A 9,789-nucleotide genomic window follows, 5' to 3' on the forward strand; every position below is an offset into this window, starting at 1 on the left:
AGATACTTCGGCAAGGATACTTTTAGCCGACCCTCAAGCAGGATTCGAAAGACTACATTAAAAAATATGATAAATGCCAACGTTACTCAGCCATGCCGAGGCAGCCACCAAAGGAAGTGACTCCCATGAGCAGTCCATGGTCGTTCGCTCAGTGGGGGATCGATATCATCGGCCCCTTTCTCACAGGGAAGGGACAAGTCAAGTTTGTCATCGTTGCAGTCGACTACTTCAACAAATGGGCTAAGGCCGAGCCAGTTGCGAAGATCACGGAATAGAAAGTGATTGACTTCGTATGGAGAAACATCATATGTCGGTTTGGGGTTCCGCGCACCATCGTGTCAGACAATGGCCAACAGTTTGATAATGACAAGTTCCGAGGCATGTGTCAAGAGCTCGCCATCACAAATACGTATTCATCTCCTCGGCACCCCTAGTCCAATGGACAGGTGGAGGCAGTCAATAAATTTATCAAACACCATCTTAAAACAAAGTTAGAAAAAGCGAAAGGTAGTTGGGCCGAGGAGCTCCCATTCATCCTCTGGGCCTACAGGACCACAACTTAGTCCTCAACTGGGGAAACCCCATTCTCTCTCTCCTACGTCTTGGAAGCAATGGTACCAGTTGAAATTGGCCTTCCCACTGCTCAGGTAAAAAATTACCAAGAGAATTAAAACTTTGAGCAGATCACAGCTAACCTGGATCTGCTTGAAGAAGTCAGAGACATCTCAGGGCTCCGAGTGGTCGCTTGGCATCAACAAGTGGCGCGATTCTACAATTCTAAAGTCAAGGTCAGGCGGTTCCGCCCAGGGGACTTAGTCCTTCGCCGGGGGCTGAGGCGCTCGAGCCTAACTGGGAAGGGTCATACCGTGTGGTTTGATCGACTAAACCGGGCCCTTATCACTTAGAAGACCTCGAGGGCTGCCAGCTCCCCCATCCCTGGAATGTCGAGCACTTAAAGGTCTACTACCCATGATGAAATAGCCTTTAAGGCTCTCAATAAGTGTACGCCTTCGAGCGGCTAGCCTTTAAGGCTCCCAATAAAATTCACTATTTTCTCTCTACATAATCAGATTATCTACTAAGGAAAAGATGCCTCTCATATGTAGAGGCGAACTGAACGAGCTGACCCCTTAAAGAAGGGGTTAGAGGGTAATCCTACGAAAAATTGACAAGGCATCCCCTCTTAAGTCAGAGGAAAAGCCAAAAGATGACCCGACTCCCCAACAGAGGAGTCTGCTCATTGCCTGACTAACGGATGGAGCAGAGGTTTCTCGCCAATCGTGGGACAAGCCAACCCCCTAGGGGTTCAGACTCAATAATGATCAAGCCATAAAGGCTTAAATGTTCTACGAGACGGCATTGGAAGGGGCTGATCCGCGAAAGGGTCAGCTCGGCCTTGCCCTGAAATAAACCGACCTGTCAACGAATCAGTTCGGCAATCAACAATCAGAAGTCAACATCCAAAAATTAACTACAGATTAACATGTATAAAAGTAAAAAATCATCATCCACATGCCCTCTCTGGAGGGTTAAAAAATAAAATCCATACACAAAAAAAAAGGTTTCAAGTCAATTACGGAATATTAAAGACTATACGGTCAGAGGACCTTGGGAGTCGGGGGCTTGATCCGGGTGGACATCTTCAGCGGGCACCTCTCTGGTGTCTTCGGACAACAAAGGTTCGAGGTTGAGGTCCGGATACAAATCCTGGACTACCTCAATACAAGCATCGAAGCCACAGTTGTAAAACTTGGTGGCTTCGGCGTCTATTTCCTTTGAAGCCTTGAAGGCGTCTACCGCAGCGGCCACCGCCCCAGCCAGGGAGGCCTCATCTTCGGCCCGCTGAGCTTCCATTACTTGGGAGACGGCTCAGCTCCGTTCTTCTACCGCCTCGGCTCTAGTCCGCTCTAGGACTTCGCCCAGTCAGGTAATCTCCTTGGCTAATGAATCCGTATGAGCCCTAGCTCGTGTCAGCTCAGCCGCACAGGATCGAGCCTTGAGATCATTCACGACCCCCTACAGCTTGAGTAGCCTTCCCATCCTCAAGCTGCCGGTGCAGCTCGCCTTGCTGAAGTCAGAGAAAAGTGGCTTCATCCCGTAAGATCCTTGCTTCGGTCTTGAGGGTTTCCACCTCAGCGTTGATCTTCCGACGCTCCCGCACCCTTTCCCAAGCCAAGAGGAGTCTCGGAACAGACTAAATAAAAACAGGAGAATGAGAATAAATGCAAAAAATATATAGAAGTGGAGAAATACACAAGCAGGAAATACCTTATAGAAGACAACGGCCAGGTCGTTCAGAAAAGAATCATCCGACTTAGTGAGAAGGCTAGCGATCTCCTCATCTGGGGCATGTTTGGATGCCCAGTGAGCCAGGCAGGACATGTGGTAGCTTGGCTTGAACCTCCCTCCACTCATCCCTACATGGGCCGAGCTATAACCTCTGCGTCACCAGTCCTGCTGCCAGTCGAGGCCTGAGCCTTGGCCACGAGATCATCTTCGGCCATGGGAGGGACGATCATGGCGTCAGCCATCCAAACGGCCTCCTCTCGCTCGAATGATGAAGGGACAACTATGCAAGGGGCTGCAGGACGAGCCTCCTCGGTGGGGCGAATGGCGGTGGGCGGAAGGAAAAGAGTTATGGTTGCTGGGGAAGGAGTTATGGTTGTTGGGGTTGGAACAATGATTGCCTAGACCCGAGTCTCGGTGGGCACCACAGTTAGAGTTGCGGTGACGAAAATTGGAGTTACAGCCAGAGCTACAAAAATGAAAATCGGGCCAGAGGGGCCCTCCCTGCAGGGAGCGGTCTGCCTCCTCCGAACAGTGGTCTTCGTCCAGGACTCGGCCCTCAACATTTCTTCTACCGTTAGGACGACTTTCCTCTTCTGAGATCCAGATGCCTCGGCCATGCCTGCACAGAGAATAACAACTCAGCAACTAAATGAATAAGTTTGATATCTCCTAAGGAAACGGAAGAGGGCTTACTGAAAGATATTGGGAGAGGTTGGGACTTGCAAAGTCCGGACCAAGGAAGGTTGGCGGCTATGATCAAATCCGACCAGGAGCGAAGCTCTCCTAATCGCGCCCTAGCCTTAGTAATGCGGTTCTTCTGGTCTGAATCAAGGAGTGGCGTGCTCCTTGGGTAATATATAAGGATAAAGAGAGCTTCAGTCCGACTGGAGTAAAAAAAAAAAGAGAGGAAAAAGTAAAGGGAAGAAAATACTTAAAGTATGACCTAGTTTTGAAAATCGGGTGGGGACCCGAGTTGTCAGAGTTCTAAGCTCGTCGCTGACACCTCCCATTCGCTCATAGCCCAGAACCACTTGTTCTTCCAATCCTTATTGGAAGACGGAAGATTCATCACCGCACCGACCCTTTGCTGCCTCGGGTAGCGAAGTAGTACCATGGTTCTTGGCTGTCATGTTTGACCGGGTACATGCTTATTAACTCCTTTGGTGTTAGCTCCGGATTTCTGACTTGACGCCAGATGATGAAGGAAGAAATTAACACCCTCCAGGCATTAGGGGTGAATTGCCCAGGAGCTAGTCTGAGGTAGGCTGTTATGGCTCGAACGAAGGGATGCAAAGGGAGACGGAGCCCACATTACAGCGCACAGAGAAAAATAGCTACTTCTCCCTCAACAGGCGCGCCAATGGTGTCGAGGGGCTCTAGGGCCCTTATTTGAACGGAGTCTGGGATCTGAAACTCCGAACGGATCCACCCCATTTGAGACTCAGATAGCACAGAGCCTCCTGGGACTATCTCTAAGGCCCGCCCACTCACAGGCATCTCAGCGACCTCAGTGGTTGTGGTCTGGAGGGCTCGGGCGGCTTTCTTCTTGCTGGCCCAATGAGTCCGGGCCCTCGCCTCCTTCTGTCTTCGAGGTGGGGGAAACAGGGGTACAGCCTCAAAGGGGCCTTAAGAGGCCCCTCTCCCATTACCAGAACTCCTCGGCTTGGAGTTATCATCATAATTCTGAATGGTCTCCAGATCGGATGACATTTTGAAGGAAAGAAAAAGAAACGCTAAAAGAGACTCACCGAACGATCGCCGGGAATCACTTTTTGCCAAAAATGCTTGATCGGTCAAAATAGCCTTCCGAAAATTTCAAATCAATCGGAATCGCCCTCACCGAAAATCGCCTCCTCCGGCATGCGCTCAAATTCAGAATACAAGTGGGGAGAATGGTTCCGAAGGGAGTTTATATAGGCCATATTGAATCTTTGCATTAATGGAGAAGAATGATGGCCACAGCCGAATCATCGTGAGCCGACTCCAGAACACATGTGGTCGTACGCTACTGGCTCGGTCCCTGTCAGATGGTACGTTTCTGACATCGAACAGTGCGCTACGGTACGCGAAATGGCGCCCGAGCAGGTGACTTCCTCGGGCACACGTGGCAACCTATCATAGGCTCAGCTGTTATTCGGAATCGTAACCGTCACCACGTGTCCGCAAAAGAACAGCTCACAGGCGCAAAATCCTGAGGGGGCAGCGCTTCGAATGCTGGGACCATAATAATATCAGCATGTGTGGAAGATTCAGCAGATGAGGCAGTTGATCTTTCGTGTAATTACTCTCCGAGTCCGTCGCCGACCTCAAAGAGTAGGGGGCTTCTGTTATGGGAAGATTCGAGCCCCTTATAGTTCCTAGGATCAACATCTTCTTAGTCCAATCAGACACGAAAATATTCGAAATGATAACACTACCAAAGAGAGCGACGTCCGAGCCGAACCCTGGGTCGGGTATGGTAAGCTTCAACCAATGAGCAATGACCTAAACCAAGCCCCCATCCTCGTCCTCATCCTCATCTTCATTCAAAGAGGGATGTTCGAGCCGAGGGCTCGTCCTCATCCTCATCTTCCTCTAAAGAAGGATGTTTGAGCCGAGGGCTCGTCCTCATCCTCATCTTCTATAAATGTCCCGAACGGAGGTCGGGGCGAAATGTGAGTACATTATGCACCAAACTTGGAAACTACCATAAGCGGACATGACCGGTTACTTTGCCAGCAAATGCGCTGACACAATACACGATCCTTGGATCGCATACAATATCTCCACAATCCGAAAATCCTCCTGATTGAGCGAATTGTGCCAAGATTAACGGACCCAAACCATCCGACAATCAGGTATAAATACGATGAGACCCCACTGCTACAGGTATGCAACATCTGATCAGGGTCAAATATTGCATATCAGACCCCAGTAATTACCAGATTTTACGTATATGATAATGCTTAATGGAGTATTTTAATTGTATTTTTGTTACAGGATGAAGTCAGGAGCGTTAATTGAAAATTGATGTTAAAGGCATGGATTTCATGATCCAAAGTCTCCAGAGCACGGGATAGACTCCAGAGAACCAATAATGAAGATTTTACACGCCTGAGATCTGAGGAAAGCAAGCCAAAGGGGCCCGAAAAGGGTCCAGAATGCAAGATCACATGGTTCCCGCTATCCAATCAGTTCGAAACTTCATACATGGGATGAGGGCCGTAAATTAACCGTACATATTAAATTTCAGCCATAGAAGATCTCGGGAAGTGGTCCAACGGACAGATCAGCCTATTAATCTCTAAATTGGGGCCCACCTGATATTTGGAACTGCCTCAACCTTTGTATTGACGGTTTAAATAAGTTGAGAAACAGGATGGATGGATTGGATTTCTCGAAACCATCACAGTGGACCCCATATGTATAGCATGTGTACATAGTGCACATGTGCACCGCCCGTATACCGAACGACCTGCGTCGGGTCAGCAACGCTGACCCGAACTCTTTCTTAAAAACGGAAAATCTCCGTTTCCAGCGCTCCGCGAACCGAACCGTTGTCGTCGGTTGTGGGGCCCACCTATTGTCCAAATGGACAATCCAAACCGTCTATCCGCTTCCTGAGGTCGATATCGTCATCGCCTAGATGTCCGTTTGGTTCCATACATATGTACGGACGTTGATCGCTGAAAAAACGTAAAATGGACGGTGAGTTCAAAACTCCGTGGGTTGCACCGAATCCACCCCAAAACCAGTCAATTCCTACTGATTTTTCGAGCTGAAACCAATGGACGACGTGGATTCCTGTGAAAAGTCCAGGAATGGGCCCCACAATCATCGCAGCGTCGGTTTGGCGTCCGCGTAGCGTCTTCCGCTGGCCGTTTTTGCGAAGGTTTGTGGGCCCCGTACGTCACGCGTACGGCCGATCTGACCCGTCCATCGTGTAGAGGGCTTCGAGAGCTTCAAAACCATGTTGATATTCTTCGCCCATGCGTACACACGTGTGCGGTACAGAGGCCACAAACAGGCCGTCTTGTGACGTTCAAAACTGTTTGTTTTGAGATTTCTTCTGTGGGCCGCGCTAATGGACCTTCAAAACTATCCATTCTTGACTGAAATTTCGTCCTGAATCCAATGGACGGGGTAGATTTTCCAGAAAATGCCTCTGTGGGGCCCACCGATCACGGCTGCGAAAATTTGTACTCCGAGTCCTTCTACGACTCTGCCACCGACCTCAGCCATCCAGCAGCTATAAAATGAGAGTTTTGGACGTGGTAAAGGCATTCAGAACCATTCGGAGTCATTCAGAACCAGGGGATTCCAGATCTGGAGCAAGGAAGAGAAGAAAGAGAAGAAAGAGAAGAAAGAAGAGAGAGATCGATTGGTTTGGTGTTTAATTTTTATGAATTTTATTTAATATTTTTCATGAATTTTATGGGTCACTAATCTCTCATCGCTGAGATGAAGCCCCTAATTTGATTAGCTCTTGTATTGGTTGATTTACTTTGAATTTCAATTAATTTGTTTCTTTCTTTAAGTGGGCTTTATGGGTTTAAATTCTATACTTCTCCATCTATGAACTTGATTAAAGTATATATATGGATGTTGTTTGGATGCTTATTATAGGTACTTGTGTCTGATCAAGAACAAGTTTCCTATAGAGGAAGAAACAGGGTGCTTTAATGAATGTACATTCCATGTACCCAACCAAGGATATGGGATATGTCATTCATGGCATTGCTTAAAGGAATTAGACAGTTTGTATGCCCGATTAAGGACACAGATTGTGCTTTCTCTATTTAAGTGGTATCAATCTAGATCAAGGTGAATCAACAGACAAAACAAGGGTTAGGATAATTAGGGATGGATTCGAAAGTCCTAGTGCCCTCTCTCTGATTGAATTTTCTTCCCTGTTCTTAATTAATTGTTTTTCATAAAATTGTGCTTAGTAATTCATTCCATTATTTGTTGGATTAGTTAAGGAGAATCATATATTTGAATTGTGACGACCAGTCCTCGTGGGAACGATCTCGTAATACGTACCGTATCTACATCTGATTCGTATACTTGCGAGTTTAAAAATCATTTAAATCATGTTGGTTTAAAAAAAACATCAAGTTTTTGGCGCCGTTGCCGGGGACTGTTTTGTTCCTATTGGATTTAGGATTCTCTCTTATCAGAATTCATAGTCTTAGGTTTTTTAATAACTCTAGGTTAAATTTGTTTTTAAACTAACCTATTTCCTGTTTTTTTGGGACCTGACATAAACTACTAATTTTGTAATCTCTTTCCAAATTTTATATTTTTTTCTAATTTCTATTTTTAGAATTAAGGTTTTATTTTTTTAGAAAGTTTCTATTTCTATATTTTTTTATTTTTAGAAATTTCCTATTTTCTAATTCTAGATTCCGATTCTTCTTTCAAGTAACTTTCTATTTTCTAGTTTAGGTTTTATTATTAGAAGAGTTTTTAGGTTTTATTTTATTAGAAAGTTTCTCTCTTATTTTCTAATTTCCTATTTTTTAAAAATTTTCCCTTTTTAGAAACTAACTTAGCTTTTATTTCTAAGATTACAAACTTTTTTTTTTTTTTTTTTTTTTTTTTATAAATTAACCGTTGGTTAGGATTTTTTCTAGCATTATTTTAGTAAATTTAATTTATTTTTGTTTTGTTTTTTTTTAAATGAATTGAGGAAGGAGGATGCTAAATAACATTGTCTTCAAAAGGAGGAGCTCTCAAATCTTCAGACATTCATCATTTCCTTTTCTCGGGTTCTTCTTTCCAATTCTCGTTTGCATAGCTTTCTCTTGTTTTTAGGAATTCATAACTTTTTCCTTTAGTTTTATTCATCATAGGTTGCATCTTAGTTTAGTTTTCTTTCTTATATTAATAACATAGTTTATGCTAGGACGTAGATCTCTGAATATAGAACTAGCACCGTTTGATCCTGAGATTGAAAGAACAATTCGTGAAAGATTGAGAAATAATCCTGTTGAAATGGCGAATGAGACTGAAGTTAAAGCTCTCAAAGATTATTCAGCTCCTGTCCAATTTAATGCGCCTTCATGCATAGTGTTGCCAACCACTACGGCAGCACACTTTGAACTTAAACCTGGAGTCATACAATTGTTGCCATCCTTTTATGGATTGGACAAAGAGGACCCATATCATCATGTGAAAGAATTCTTAAACATTTGCTCCACCTTTAAGTTCCAAAACTTCTCAGACGATTCGATCCGCCTACGCCTGTTTCCTTTTTCTTTGAAGGATAAGGCGAAAGCATGGTTGAATTCTCTAGAAGTTGGATCTATCACTACATGGGACCAACTGTCTAAGAAGTTCTTAAACAAGTTCTTCCCCGTTCACAAAACCAATGCCCTCCGTAGAGAAATCACTAACTTCACACAAAAAGAGGGCGAGCACTTTCATGAATGTTGGGAAAGATGGAAGGACTTGCTTCTTAAATGTCCTCACCATGGTTTTGAGAAGTGGCAACAAGTTCAATACTTCTATGACGGTCTGACACCACAGAACCGTGCATGGTTGATGCCACCAGTGGAGGGTCATTCATGACCAAAAGTGATGTCGAAGCGTGGAACTTCTTTGAAACCTTGTGCGAAAATTCCCAGCAATGGGATTATTCAAATAGAGGTGACAGAAGTCCCCAACCACAAAAGAGAGGTGGTATATATGAGATAGGAGTCATGCCAGAGCTGAGCGCCAAGCTTGATAACCTGACAAAGAAAGTTGATGCTCTGGTATTAAATAATGGACCACCACAAACAGCTCAAGTCGAGGCATATGCCACATGTTCTAGTCCTGCCCATCCTATGCAGTCTTGTCCATCTGGTGCAGCATTCTCAGAACTTCTCTCTGAACAAGTTCATGCTATGAACACTTTTCAAAAATCTGGGAATGATCCTTACTCGAACACATACAACCCAGGGTGGGCTAGACATCCAAATTTCTCTTGGGCAAAAGGACCACAACAAGGAGGACCATCTGGAAATCCTCCCATGCAACCGCATCTCCAAGTTGGCAGTCAACAACCTCAACAGTTTCCACAATATCAACAACTGCCTACACAATCAAGGAAACCATCTCTTGAGGATACACTCCATCTTTTCATGCAGAGTTCTCTCCAATTCCAAAAAGACACCCAACAAACCTTCCTGGCCAACCAGGAAAGCTTACATGCAAATGCACAATCCATTGCCAAGTGGAAGTACAAATGGGTCAACTAGCGCCACATTGAGTGAGAGAGAGAAGGGCAAGCTCCCTAGCCAACCTGAGGCTAATCCAAAGGGACAGTATGAGATTGGCTCTAATTCCAACCAAGGGCAATATCATGAACAGGCCAAATCGATCACTACCCTTAAGTCAGGCAAGCAGATTGATAATAGAATAGAGATGCCTGGGGATGAATCAAATTCTAAAACAGAAGATCAAGATGAAGCAGAGAGTCATACCAATGCATCCAAAGTCCAAAAGCTCTCTGACTCTCCAAGAGCCACTAATGTG

At 45.2% G+C, this 9,789-nt stretch overlaps 1 non-coding gene across 1 annotated transcript; it reads right to left on the reverse strand.

Annotated features, from left to right (window-relative positions):
• Nucleotides 1–8,643: 8,643 nt before the first annotated feature.
• On the reverse strand, nucleotides 8,644–8,750 carry LOC131257071 (small nucleolar RNA R71). Its single transcript, XR_009177091.1, has one exon. It is a non-coding gene; the product is annotated as a small nucleolar RNA R71 (small nucleolar RNA).
• Nucleotides 8,751–9,789: the final 1,039 nt, after the last annotated feature.

Source organism: Magnolia sinica, chromosome 9 (genome assembly GCF_029962835.1).
Source record: "Magnolia sinica isolate HGM2019 chromosome 9, MsV1, whole genome shotgun sequence".
NCBI classification, from domain to species: Eukaryota; Viridiplantae; Streptophyta; class Magnoliopsida; order Magnoliales; family Magnoliaceae; genus Magnolia; species Magnolia sinica.